Here is a 6,000-nt window from a genome sequence, read left to right as displayed (position 1 = left end):
AGGAGAAAAATGTACACAGGCCAGCAGCAGTACAGTGATGCAACCTGGCACTGACCCAAGAGTCATGCCAGTCTGAAGGACAAGAATGTCTTGGGAGCTGACCAGAGCAACATAGATAAGCTATTGTCTTTGTCCCTCAGCTGATCAGCCAGCGGCCAAAAGCGCTCAGCCCCCATTTCCCGGCTGCCAGATCTCCACTGGCTGAGTGGTGCTGCTCCTAAGGAAGGATCTGGCACACAAGGCACATACAGCCAGAGGCAGCTCAAGAAGTGCAGTGCTGTGATGAAGCAGACACTCAGGAAAGAGGATGAAATGGCTTCAAGGGCACTCTAATCCTGTTTTTCTCAGTGAATGATGAACCTGAAGACTGTTTTGTCTGCAAATACAGGTAGAGCAATTAGGCTTCATTCTCACACAGTCACAATAGTCACAAACTGTATCAGCCTTCCAAATGTTATTTCCTTGCTTTCCTTCAAAGACTGCTGAGTGGAAAAAAAGAAAAAAGCTAATACGATTAGCAAAATAAAGTTTGCTAAGGTAGATCCATCTAGCCTGCATCTACCAGACATTGTATTGACTCATCAACATAAACCTAATTGGTAATTTCTAGTGCTTTCCCATACTTCAGTTTTAGAACTGGTTTAAAACAAATGAAAAGTGTTTGCCTAGGGCAGCTCATGTCTGGTTGGTGCCCTCTGTAGACTTATCCCTCGGCCAACTGGAGATGCTCCCAGTTGCTGCTAGACTAAATCCTCTCACCTCACCCACACCTTCAGGGGCTCACAGCCTTGATATTCAGCTGTAGGTGCCACTAGTTAATCACCATCAAATAGGCCATTACCTAGTTTTCAGTGCTGTTGAGAGATCAAAATGACCGTAACTTTGTGAAAGAGACCTGGTGGAGGCACTGTAGATAGGGAGTAAGGGCCTTGCATGGAAGAACTTCTGCTCCTTTCCTAGCACAGGGAGTGGGAGTACTGAAGACAATCGGGGGACAACTAGTGAATGCTGGAAAAGGTGGTGGGGGCATTTGTGGAAATAAGGTCCCCATGCAAACTGGAGTGGACAGCTAGTAAGGGAAAGGAGAGTTTACAATTATAATTATCTTGGCGTTTCATAAACTATTCTGTCTTGCTTACCTGAATCCCAGTCAGCTACTGTCCTCCCTCCCACCCTTCAGTCTTCAGACCTGCAATGATGCTCTACAAGAACTCCTATTTCACCACAGATCTGCCTGCCAACAACACTCCTGGGGATCACTGCACTGGTTCAATACTAGAATATTCAACCATTATCTTCTTTAGAGTGCTTATAATGAAGGCAAAGGATTTGCCATTCCCATATGCAGAAGAAAAAAACGTATTTGCAGTGGAGAGAATTCAAAAGCTGTTTCTCGCAGCCTGTTGTCTACTTAGATAGAGGTTTACCAAAAGAAGTCAAGAAAGAGTTAATCAGATCTGGAGCACTTCCACTACTGCTTGCCTCACATCATGTGTTGCAGTCATAGCCTGAGATAAGAGAGTCTCTTGGTTCCATTTCTAGCCCCAGCAGTATTGTATGCATTCACCTCCCAATAACCGAAAAGGTATAAAAGTATTTTTAAAAGAACAGAATTAACAGTAAAATAAATACAGTCCAGTATTTGGTTAACAGGAAGCCTGTAAACAGGAAACTAGTGAGCTTGACTGCCAGGTAAAGACAGCAGTCCAAGCTTTACACCCTTTATTTGCACAGGCTGCAGATGAGTTAGTCTGAAGGAGACTATCCTATCCTCTGTGCAAGACCACCAGGCCTTGTGAGAGAGGCCTCTGTCTTTGACCATCAGGGCTCTCTCCAGGTGCTGGCCAAAGACTAAGAAATGTCACTTTTTGAAGTGATTTCCTTATGGATGGCTTTTCTTCCTCTTCCAGACAAAAGCATGCACTCATTACTTTATTGTATAGACCACTGCTGTATGGGTTTTAATAAAATCTTAATATTTATTTTTCTAGATTTTCCAATATATATTTATAAATGTCTAATAGTAGTTTTTCATGCAGGCATCCAAGATACATTTTACAATTGACATAAAGACAGCATCTGTATTTCTGCAACCACATCTTTCAAGTATCAGTAGAATTGTCCTATATATAGGCTGTGTGTACATTACAAGTTTAAGCCCACATAATACAGTTAAATTCATGGTCAGGAGACAACAGTGTATCATATTGCCTCGTAGGAAGTGAAGCCCCAGGTAGGGTAATACTAACATATAATCTTAGTTTTCTGTTCATGGGTGCTTTTATGCAACTGGTGGGGAGTATTTTCAGTGGTCAAAACCCAAGCATGCATTCATAGACCATAAAGTAAGTTCCATGTCACATTAACTCAGTCTTCACTTGTATATGCTTTGTTGTGCAGTGTTTTACTTGACCACAGCAGTCTTTTTTCACAGACTCCCAGCCCTGCTTTCTTACTTTGATCTCTACTGTTTGTATGCTACTATCACTAAAAGCAGTAGTCTGGGACATGTCCCTAGAAAACCACTGTTAAAAGAAAGTATTCAGTCACCTACGCCGCTCCAGGCAGTACAATCTGTTATAACACTACTCCTTTACAAGACAGATTTCTGCTTTTTTTTCCCCTTGACTTTTGGGAAATACCATGCAAAACAGAGGAAGTGTTCTATGCATCCTCCACTTATCAGAGAAGCACAGGGATAACACAGTATGCAAATCTGCTCAGAGTGTCCAAGCAGCTGTGCTTCCTTGTATGCACACAAAGAAATCTTCCATGTGTCATACTTCTTCCACTTTCCCAGCTACTCACACCGTCCCTTCAGCTATGAATTTCACTTCTAATGCAACTACAGGGAAGAGTAAACAAAATTCACCCCTCTGCTGCAGGCAATAATGTGCCTCCTGCAGCTTTCCTGGCCTGACTAACCAGCTGAACCTGCTGTTGTCCTTTCCTCACCATAGGCTGACAAGAAGAAACATGAAGAATCCTTCTTTCACTTCTGAGAAGACAAAGCTCAGGATGAGAAGGTGAGTATAAAAGGGAGAAATCATGAAAAAATATATTCAAAAACAAAAGGCCTAAACTGAGGTCAGGTGGAGAAGAACATTTGAGGGAAAGGGAAATGAAAATAGAAAGCAAGCAAGCAAGCAAACAAACAAACAAAAGAGACAGAAAGGGAAAATGTTAAAGAATCACAGTTGGTATGATGAAAATAGAAGAGAGATAGGCAAAATAGTGTTGTAGAGGAAGTGGAGGAGAGACTAATATGGGAAAGATTAGAAGAAGCAGTCTGGAAGGAAGAGAGATACAAAAAGACACTAAGGATCACGAAAAAAAAGAAGCTACAATGTCATTTTACAAGCAAAGCTATTTCACCAGTCCTTTGGTATTCATCGTGTAATGATCATTAGGCTATTCAAAGTTCTGAAGCATTTCCAGTGAGCAGCCAGTTCCTTGAAACCAGCTGCTGTTAGAAGCCAATATTCTAACGTGGATAAACTGATGGTTTAGTAGAAGACCCCAGTGGATGCACAGTCTAACACCAGCAAACAGCAACTGTAAAAAGAATAGCTAGTTTTTATTCAGATCAACCTTCAGCCTTCTGATTGAGAGGATACCAAAAGCCTGTTTTGTAAGATTTACATTTTCTGTTCCTCAATCCTGATATCTCTGGTGCAGGGAAGGAAAAAATAAACAGGTTTTACAATTGCTATTTGAAATATGAGGCATTTTATTTAAATACAACCAACCAGATAAGCTAGTTAAAATGGCATAATAATCCTTTCCTGGTCTCCCACTGTAGACAACTGAACATAAAATATAATACTCTAATCTCCATTACCATACCATGATGCCAACAGTCCCTGTTTAATAGAGGGGTTTTGCTGACATTCAACTGGTAAAGGGGAGTCAGTTAAGAAGCAGAATCACATGCAGAAGACCAAGTGACACCAAAAATTATCTCACAGTATGAAGATTACCTACCCTGCACTAGGCAAGTGGTGATTATACTTTGTTCTATAACCTTGGACATGGTTGATTATTCTGCACCACAGAGAGACAGAACAGTAATAACAGACAACAAATGACTGATTTTTTCCAAGCTGTTCCACACAGATATAAACCAGCTTGAACGAAATGAATAATAATAAAATTAAGGCAAATTATTAGTTTGGGCAAGATCTACTGCTATATGTTTGGCACACTGTAATATAATTTGTACAGATCAAACTACTAATCAAGAAAACTGTCAGTCAGATTTTGCCCCTGTATCTGTTAGTGATTCTTCCATGAACAGATCATGACTTTTATAGACTTCTTTGATATTGATGTTGGTTCTAACTGCTCAAAATCAGCATGTGAGAAAAAAAATTAACCTGCTTCTTTAGTACTGTTGATACCAAAGTTTAAGTACCCTGAAGTACTTGTATACAATACAATACTAACAATAGTACAGTGCTCACTTAGTTGTCTCATATGATAACTCTATCCCAGCCAAAAGTAGCACATCTATGTTCCCTTATTTTTGCAAAATGAGGAGGAGGAATGAAGAAAGTAATGGGAATAATGAATTTCTATGGCATGTAGGACAAAGGGTAGGAGGCAGGCCTAAAAAATGGTAGAAAATGCCTAAAATTTCTACCCCATTTATGCAAGGAAAAACAATTTCTCTAATGTTATGAGAAGCCTGCAATCAGAAGAGGCAAGCATTCCACTGCTTGCCATATAATGGCAGACTGTACCTAGTCATCAATTAACACAACTCTTCTGCAAGTTGGGAAAGTACTATAGTCATTGTCTGACAGATAGGGAATGAAGACACAAAGACTGCATCTGAGCCTGAGGAACTAGGCTGCTGCATGTGTATTAGACCACAGCCATAACCTTATGTGAGCATGTGACAGTTCATTTCCATCCTACCTTTTTTTTTTTTGCAAGAAGGAGAGAAACTTTGGCACCTATGTGGGGAGAGATCTTCAGAGCATGCCAGCCAAATCCCCAGGCTGAATGGACCATACCTGTGCACACAGATAGATATTAGTCTAGATACAGTTAGAAAGGTTTACTAGAACCCTATACAGTTAAAGTATGTGTACCTGTAATAAGGTTGTCTCGTATTCATTTTCAACTTCTCAGATAATGAGAATGTTGCTTGTTTATCTATCTCACCTCTTGCCAGAGAACCTGTGCTGCACTGTGCCACCCTCTACCCACCCCCCCCAAAAAAATCTAATTTTTGAGTAGGTCTTCCCCTAGTTTATATTCTGATGTTATTACTGCTGCTGGAAAGTAAATACTAATTAGAACAATTGTAATGAAGTTCCTATCACATCACAATTTAAATTAACAAATTTAAACCAAAATCTCTAGAAACAATTTTCTCCAAGGACCCTATTTTTTTTTTTTTTCCTCATTTTGCCAAATATCTATTCTCTTCACCTGCTGCCCTTCACATTGCATGCACCATCTTTCTGAGACATGGAAGTAAACACACTCCAAACTAGCTGAGGAAGTCTGGATTGAAGCCACTAAACTAGAGCATAACAAAGGAGTTAGTACATGCAGTAAACTATCGTAAAATCAGGAGTAACTGATGACTGATAATGGATCAGTTACCGGATATTTTGACCACTACTTTTTTTTCACATGGGAAGCATCCCTCCATTGCTAATCAGATCTTCACTTAGGTTTCTAGCTTGTGTGCACGAGCTGTCGAGACAGTCACACAGCCCTCCCCTTTTGCAGCAGCCCTCATTGCTCTCTGGCATGAAATAGCTCTGTGAAGGAATGTACATGACAACTAAACATTACAGGACGAAGACAGTACCACTTAGCTGCACAATTTCACCCTCTTATTGTAAGGCCAGATGACTGGCGTTGGGTGTTTCATTTGGAGAGCATGTTAGTTTTCCAGCACCTTTGATCTGTGCACATGGTACTACATGGTCCAAGGGAAGCTTGTTTTATGTCGGGTTCTAACAATGTGTCTGTTCATTGTCT

Source organism: Pezoporus wallicus, unplaced genomic scaffold, assembly GCF_028554395.1.
Source record: "Pezoporus wallicus isolate ANWC-B61680 ecotype Strahan unplaced genomic scaffold, APGP_CSIRO_Pwel_v1 scaffold_6362, whole genome shotgun sequence".
NCBI classification, from domain to species: Eukaryota; Metazoa; Chordata; class Aves; order Psittaciformes; family Psittacidae; genus Pezoporus; species Pezoporus wallicus.
This window is presented reverse-complemented; position numbering follows the sequence as displayed.